Raw genomic sequence first — 8152 nt, 5'->3', positions numbered from 1 at the left:
TGGGGAAAATTCATTTTGGCGGGAGTATTGATTAAGACCAAATTTTCCATTGAAAACCAGCTAGAAGGTTAGTTTGGGGCATATTGTAGAAAACCTTTTATGTAAGGATGGCAAGATTTTAAATTTTTATCTGGTTGATTGGAAGCCAATTCAAATTTTAAATCCCATTAATAAAACATCATACAATGACATGTATTTTGTAATTTTATATTAAAAAATATGATTTCAAAAATGAGATAAAATACCAGTTATTTAATACATAATTACATGTATGAAGTCATATCTAAATAAACATAAAGCAGTATTCTGAGATAAAACAAATGACAGAAATAATAAGTATGTATGTGTATGGCCAAGAATTAATAGCAAAAGAAAAAAATGAATTGTCATAAAATATTATGCACACAACTAGGAAAACAGCAACTGTTTGACCATTTTATACAATGTGGTGAGGAAGCACAGAGCACAGGGAAGCAATAGACAATTCTAAATACATAAAAGATAAAAAAAAAGATAGATGTCAGAGATTTCATGAAATAGATTTTGATGTGTTAAACAATAGTGACTGTAGTTAGGTTTTTGAGGTGTAACAGGAGACCGAACTTCATTTCTTATTTTGACTTGCTTATTGGTGAATTCAAGTAGTTCTGACTTAGAATGAAGACTGCAAGTTGAAAACCTTCCAAGCTGTCTGTGGCTTCCTGGCTTTGGATTCACTCAGAAATAATAATGTGGACTATTTCATTGTAAGAGAAAATAAAGTGGAAGGAGGTGGAAAGATGGTATCAAGATAATAAGAGCTTCTTCATTATTCACTGAAGTTTGTAGTAATTATGCTTGAAGAGAGGTGCTTTTATACTACCAACTCACCTTTCTTGGCAAAGCCCTATTCTTTTTTTGGACCTAAGGCACTCGAGACTAACAGAGATGAATGTGCTCCCATTTTGAAACTTCACTGATGTGCATTCTGCTTAGAAATTTTATAGTCTGACAAATCTCACTTCTTACAATCTGATTTACTTTACCATATATCATTTTATTTTATCTCCATTTGACAGAAGATTTTTTACATGTTCATTCTATAATTGGCATATGGCCCAAATAAGTTCTATGAAAAAATAATAGACAGGATCTTCAGAGTTTTTAATTAGGTCAAGTCAATTTTCTCTTCTTCTTAAGCCAAGGGCATCATTATTAGAAAGTGCCTAATGTGATACAGGATTTCAAAAGCAGCACAATCGATGGCTTTTCCATTGTCAAGGAATAATAGGGCTGAAGCTTAATTACATTTCAAAAATGAACAGCAAAAAAATCTGAAGGTACAGTAGCCTTTTATCACAGGCTTTCTGAGGTCAAAATTTATAAAAGTAGAGATAAAAATCGGTCGATTTTCTCTGAATGTTTAGTGTGTATTGTGGACTCATCAGTCCTTTGCTGTGAAGGGTTGTATAATGTTGTGATAGTCCAATGGTCTGAAGTCATTATGACTTCAAATAGGTAGATGTTATTTGATTTTAAATAACATTTTTTGTGTTCCTTTATACTCATAGAAAGCTTAATTCACCTAAAATGCTTTTACCATAGTGCTTTTAGTGTTGCACTTTGTTACATTCCTTTTACTGCAGAAATTTTGAAACAATGTACTATAAAATCTCCTATGTGCACAAAACTGGATCTAACCACCATTAAAAAAAAAAAAAAAAGTTACACTTGGCCAAAATTTAGTCCATTTACGATAATGTCCTAAATTAACGTAATTGAAAGCTGTAGTGATAAGCTCCTGCCTTTTAATATTTGTAGTATAACTATTAGTAAAATCTTATATAGAAATCCCCTAATTACTTAAATGTACTCACCAAAATACCTCACATGCTGTATGTATTTTAGAGATTTTAGAGACGGTATAGTTACTCCTAGTGTGTAGATAAGGAAATTGAGGCTAACAGCATTAAAAGCCTTGCCCAAAATATATAAAACATGATTAGTAAGTATGTGTCTTTGTGTGTGTGTGTGTGTGTCTAATAGGAGAGATGAGAGAAAGACTTCCTTAAGACTTGAACTCAGTCCTGTGATATTTGTCTGTGAACATTTTATTCCAAATAGAAATCATTGTCCCTTGGGGGAAATGAAAAAACAAATGTAGAATCTGTCTCTACTCTGAAGGGCTTAGGATTTTCTGTAAAGAACAAAGAGAAACCTGTCTGCTAAGTAGTACTGTAGCTATAGCTGATTCTTCCAAATGGTGGTGTTTTTCAAGCTGTAGAGATAAACCAGGAGTTTGCATGTCTGCTTTACTGCAAAGCTTTAATTTTAACACATACACACATTGTATAAAAGCTTTATATATATATATGTATATATACATATATATATATTCGAGTGAGCATCAGACACTCCTTACGTTGCAACCCCGAAGTACTTTCTCTTCTCCCTTTGCTTCCTTCTGACCTGACACTTGTCAATTTCTCTAGCTTTTCTAGAAAAACAAGTGTCAGGCAGCCCCTTCCTTTCATTACTAGAATCATAAAGTAACATCTCAAAAGTAGATTATACTTTTCCAGAGGAAATTGTTACACATAGAATAATTTTCCTAAAGACTTTGATAAAATGTCATAAAAGAAATGGTAAGTGTCCATAACATTGGTAAATGTTAATGATTCAAGTTCAAAAAATAAGCATATATACACATTAGGCATATGTGTGTGTATGCGTGTGTGTATCCAAAATTAAATATTTAAAATTGCTTATTTTTAAATGTGTTTTTAAAAAATTGTCTTACAAATATATAAAATTACACAAAATTCAGAGAAGCAAAAACATTTACATAAAAATTGCCATCCTTATCATATGTTTATGAAAAAGACTTGTTGAATGAAACAAGAATCATAAGATGCAACAATGAAAATTTTGAGTCTCACAGTGCCCTTTAAAATACCAAATGCTAAAAGTATCCTTCATCTTATGTGATAACATGTGTGAGCCTCTTGATTCTTATACTTGCTCTAAAATAATTTAAGTTTCTCTGGTCACTTAAAGAGGCAAAATTGTTCCAATTCAATAAAAATGCCTGGTATCATGTAATAATCAAAATTTGAAACTAATTTCACATTAAGTTATCTTGTCTTTTCCAGAGGAAGCTAATATTTGCTCAAATCTCTCTTGCAGAAGCTTCTTGGTCAGAATCACTGCAATTTTAAAGGTCAAAAGTCCTTGCACGGGTTCCATGTCTTGTTTCGCACAGACTTGTCACATCAGCAGAAAGCTGTGCAGCCATATTCTAAAGAAGCCTCTCCTTTCATGCTACCCCAATGCTTTAGCCAATCTTCCTCTTTTAGTTTGCTTAAATGTGTTCACACCTCAGAATACTGTGTCCATCAACTGCAGCAGATACATAACAAGTTAAATTGTTACATGCATGTATACAGTTAGAATTACAGGATTTTTTTTTTTTTAAATAGAGTGCAGTGTCTATTGAAATTTAAAATAAATAAATAAATAAAACATTTAAAAAGCATCATTTAAAAGTTAAAAAGGAAAAGAAATATTATACTTACACATTGATTCTGTGTATTTCCTGTATTTCCAACAACTCCTTTTTTAGTCCTTCCTTTTGTGAAATTTCTTAAAATGTCAGTTATATTTTTTTTCATCTTCAGAAATCATGCTTATTAATTTTATGACTTTGATTTTTTTCAACTTTGAAGTTTTCAAATATAGAAAATCTAAATATAATGTGTTCACATGCATGTGTGTCCTCTAGTCAAACATTATTATTTTTACTCCCTTTATCCATCATTTTTTTCCAAACCCATTTGAAAGTATGTTGCAGGTCTGTACCAGACCCAGATTTAGAACATTCCAGAACTTCTCATCCCCTTTCTCAGGCCTCAACTCTTGCTGGGCTTCCTTACCAAAACAGCTTTGGCTAAGGCTCATGCCATTTTCACAGTTGTCAAAGTTGTGACACTGATGCTACCATAGACCTAAGAGTCCCATGCCTCGATGCCTGTGAGGAGGGACCACTGTACCTGCTCCCTGGCTGGATTGGACGGCAGGGATTCTGGCTTCACTATAACCTGCCTGGTGGTCAGGTGATACAACCTGGGAATGAGGCAGAGTTAAGTTTCATGGAAATGATTTTGATAATGAGACATGGGAGCAAAGAGGAAGAAGCAGCTGATGAATTTATTTTCTTTTCCCTATTTCCACCTCACAAACTAGTTCGAGATGCAGTAGATTTGTACAGCCTCTCCGGAGGTGGCCTGTGCAGCCAAACCACCAAGCTGTGGAACTGAGGCCAGCTCAGGAATGCAGCACCTCAAATTGCTGCCCCTCTTTCCTTGCCTCACTCCTCCATTGCTCTCATGCCTGCGTCTCTGAAATCATCCCCACCCCCATTCAGTCTTAGCACATACAATTTTTTTCTCAGGCTCTGTTTTCTAGGAAATGGTATAATTGGTGCCAGGAATGGCACTGTAAAGTAGGAGCTCAGGGATGGATTTGAAGTTGGGCTGTTTTTCATTCTGAAGGCAACAGAAGCCACATTGATGTTGGTGAAGGGATGGTAACATCATGAAGCAGTGACGTCAGGATGGTGCAGAGGTCGGAAACACGTGTGGGAGATCAGTGGCTGCTACAGTGATGGTCCGGTCTAATGCAATTATAACTACAAAGGTATGAGTGTGGTTTGTTTCTTTCTGCTGAGTGGACAGTGACCAATAACTCGTAAGAGATGGGAAGAACTAATGGATGAATAGCATGCCATGTCGTTTCTACATGTGCTGTAGCTTCATACAGTCTTTCTGGAGATACCCTCTAAGACAGATCAAACAGCTTTTGTTTTCTGCAAGGTATGTCTCAAATATTTAATTCACTCCCTTTAATTAGCTTGTCTTCCCCGCCTCACTTTCATTTCCTCTCATGCTTTCCACCTTGCTCTCAATGAAACATTACCCCATCTATATTTGTCTCAGCTCCTAGACAGCTGTTTTCTGGGGAACATGAGATAAAGAAGACATCATGATTCCTCAGCAGGCATCTCTAAAAAAGCAAGACCTTCTTCTGCACAACTACAGTATCAATATCACAGCAAAGGAGATCTCTGACCTAAATGCATATCTCTTAGAATATCTTTCCCAGCTATATATATATATATATATATATATATATATATTTATTTTAAAGATTTTATTTATTTGACAGAGAGATCACAAGTAGGCAGAAGACAGGCAGAGAGAGAGAGGAGGAAGCAGGCTCCCTGCTGAGCAGAGTGCCCGATGCGGGGCTCGATCCCAGGACCCTGAGATCATAAACTGAGCTGAAGGCAGAGGCTTAACCCACTGAGCCACTCAGGCGCCCCCCCCAGCTATATTTTTAATATCAGTATACAACCAATATTCACTCGCTGCATTTGTTTATTATGCCTATTTAGGTTCTGTTAATCTAATCTAACCCATTCCCCTTTTATGGGATTGATTTTTGAAATATTCAAGCTAGTATTTTTGAATGTTTCCTCACAGAGATGTTTACATTGTGCCCCTGTGTTCTTTTGAATAAGGCAAGCTTCCAAAATACCAGAACATGTGGATCTTCATTCTGAGATAACAGTGCATGCACTAGTTTGCCCAATTTTCCACAAACCATTCGGTAAATTAGTTTAGAGAGGAACCTTTCATTTTTGCTCCTTGTTATTAGGCTCACTTTTACAGATACGACAGTTCTTTATAAGGTCATTATTCCTCAGGTATTCTGTCAGATTTGTCACTACTGTCTTTTATAAAAGTCTTCAAATTTGGAGCATTTCTTAGTCCTTTGTGGAAAATGTACTGTCTTTTTACAGTACCAAATTCAGGCTGTGTTCTAGAGAATAGCTTTTTAAATTGTGCTCCATTTATTGGTTACTATAGTTTTCTTTCTTTCAGGTTGCAGAATCTAATGGAAAACTCTTTTGTATTGATAGATCAACTTATATTCTCTCCATTGTTGTGGGTTAATACTTTAGTTGCAATTAATTTACTACCATCTAATGAGCTTTCAAAAAGGAAAGGTTAAGAATATCATTTATAAAAATGTGACCTGAAAGTTGTACTTTTCACATCTGCTTGCATCATTTGGCACAAACTTAATCAATGGTCATACATAGCTACAATGGAGCCTGAGAAGGTCATTCTCCAGCTGGGAACACCACGCAAGAAAATCCAAATTGTTCTGTTGCAAGAAGGAAGAATGAATCATGGAGTGATTAGGGTCTTAGTAACACAGTTTCTCCTAAATTTCAGTAGCCTTCAGAGTGTGTTTAAGGATCTTAAAAGGGTTTATGTTTGTTACCTTCTCTAGTTTGTGGATGCCAGTTGTCCTAAACTAGGATCATTTTGTGTGTCCTCTCTATTATATTCTTTCTAATTAACTAAGTCATGCCACCTCTTATTTCTGACTTCACAGGGAATATGTTGAAGTTTTCTTTAATGACAGTGCCGTAAGTGGAATGTTTGTGTTCTTCACAAAGTCATACGTTAAATCTTAATGGCCAATATGATGGTATTTGGGAAATAGCAACTCTATAATTTGGTCTAATATTTTTCATAATTCTCTAATTTGTTCCTTTGGGATTTCATTTTTTTTCTTACTCCAAACTCACCTTTTCATCTCATTTGTTGTTTTATCATTTTACTTAGACCTCTAGGTTTAGTGAACTTCTTTTTTTTTTTTTTTTTTAATTTTATTTCTTTTGACCGCGAGAGAGAGCACAAGTAGGGGAGCAGCAGGCAGGGGGAGAGGAGAGAAGCAGGCTCCCCACTGAGCAAGGAGCCCAATACGGGGCTTGATCCTAGAACCCCGGGGGTCATGACTTGAGCTGAAGGCAGACGCTTAACTGACTAAGCCACCCAGGCACTGCTTTCTTACTAGTTTCTCTTCAGAGTTTCATCCGTGGAAATTTACTTTTTTTTTTTCTCCACCATTGCATATTTTCTTTTGAATTTGGTCTCTTTTGTAATTTTAAAACATAAATTGCCCAATTTGAAAATTTATTTTTACCTTTAAAGATATTCTTTTTTTTTTTTTTTTTAAAGATTTTATTCATCTGACACAGAGAGAGATCACAACAGGCAGAGAGACAGGCAGACAGAGAGGAGGAAGCAGGCTCCCTGCTGAACAGAGAGCCCAATGCAGGGCTCGATCCCAGGACCCTGGGCTCATGACCTGAGCTGAAGGCAGAAGCTTAACTCACTGAGCCACCCAGGCGCCCTAAAGATATTAATTCTTATATATGCATTAAGCCACACACTTTCTTTTTAATATTTTCAAGATTAACATGGTAAGCTTTTGTTCAGATCTTCAAATTACTCTGATATAATGTGTGTATATACCACATGATATGCTTCCCAGTGTAACTGAGAACTCCTGACTCCCTAAGTAACCATTTGGATATTGGGTGTTGTGTTACATGTTGTATGCCACTGTGAAGAAGCAAGGGTAAAAAGAGGGGAAAAGATCAGCAGGTCTTGTGTGCAGTCCTTTCTAACAGAGCTGAATAATGATATAGTGGGCTGAATTACGCCCCTCCCAAATTCTCATTGGAGAGTTAGGAGAACTCTGTTGCTCAGAATGTGGCTATATGTGGAGATAAGGTCCTTAAAGAAAAAACTAGGTAAAAATGAATCCACTATGGTATACTCTAATCCAAAATGACTCTTGTCCTTATAAGAAGAGACTACGATACAGGCACAAAGAGAAGAAAGACTATGTGAAGACAGAGAAGGCCACCATCTACAAAGCCAAAGAGAGAGGGCTTGAAGAAACAAAGCCTGGTACACCTGGATCTCAGACTTCTAGACTCCAGAATTTTAAGAAAAATTTCCACTGTTGAAGCCACCAGGCTGTGGTACTTTGTTTTGGCAGCCCAGCAAACTAATACAAATGCTTTCTGGTTTCTCTTCGGAGGTTACATATATGAGATATCTGGTGGATTGTTTAGTCAATCGCACTGGGTAAATTATCTCCCTGTGAATGTGTACAGTCTTGTGGTTTAGAAATTCAGCTCAATTCACTATGGAGGAATGAAAAAATGATTTTTTTTTCTTGCTTTTGATAAAATGCTCATATCCTGTCACAGGAACATCTAATACAAAGATTTTTTTAATCTTTCTTGGCC

At 35.9% G+C, this 8152-nt stretch overlaps 1 long non-coding RNA gene across 1 annotated transcript; it reads left to right on the top strand.

Annotated features, from left to right (window-relative positions):
* The first annotated feature begins 1515 nt into the window (after window positions 1-1515).
* On the top strand, window positions 1516-7917 carry LOC116584028. The gene is made up of 3 exons (XR_004283028.1): window positions 1516-1530; window positions 7624-7628; window positions 7870-7917. It is a non-coding gene; the product is annotated as an uncharacterized LOC116584028 (long non-coding RNA).
* Window positions 7918-8152: the final 235 nt, after the last annotated feature.

This window comes from Mustela erminea, unplaced genomic scaffold (assembly GCF_009829155.1).
Source record: "Mustela erminea isolate mMusErm1 unplaced genomic scaffold, mMusErm1.Pri scaffold_57_arrow_ctg1, whole genome shotgun sequence".
In the NCBI taxonomy this organism is placed as follows: domain Eukaryota; kingdom Metazoa; phylum Chordata; class Mammalia; order Carnivora; family Mustelidae; genus Mustela; species Mustela erminea.
This window is presented reverse-complemented; position numbering and strand designations above follow the sequence as displayed.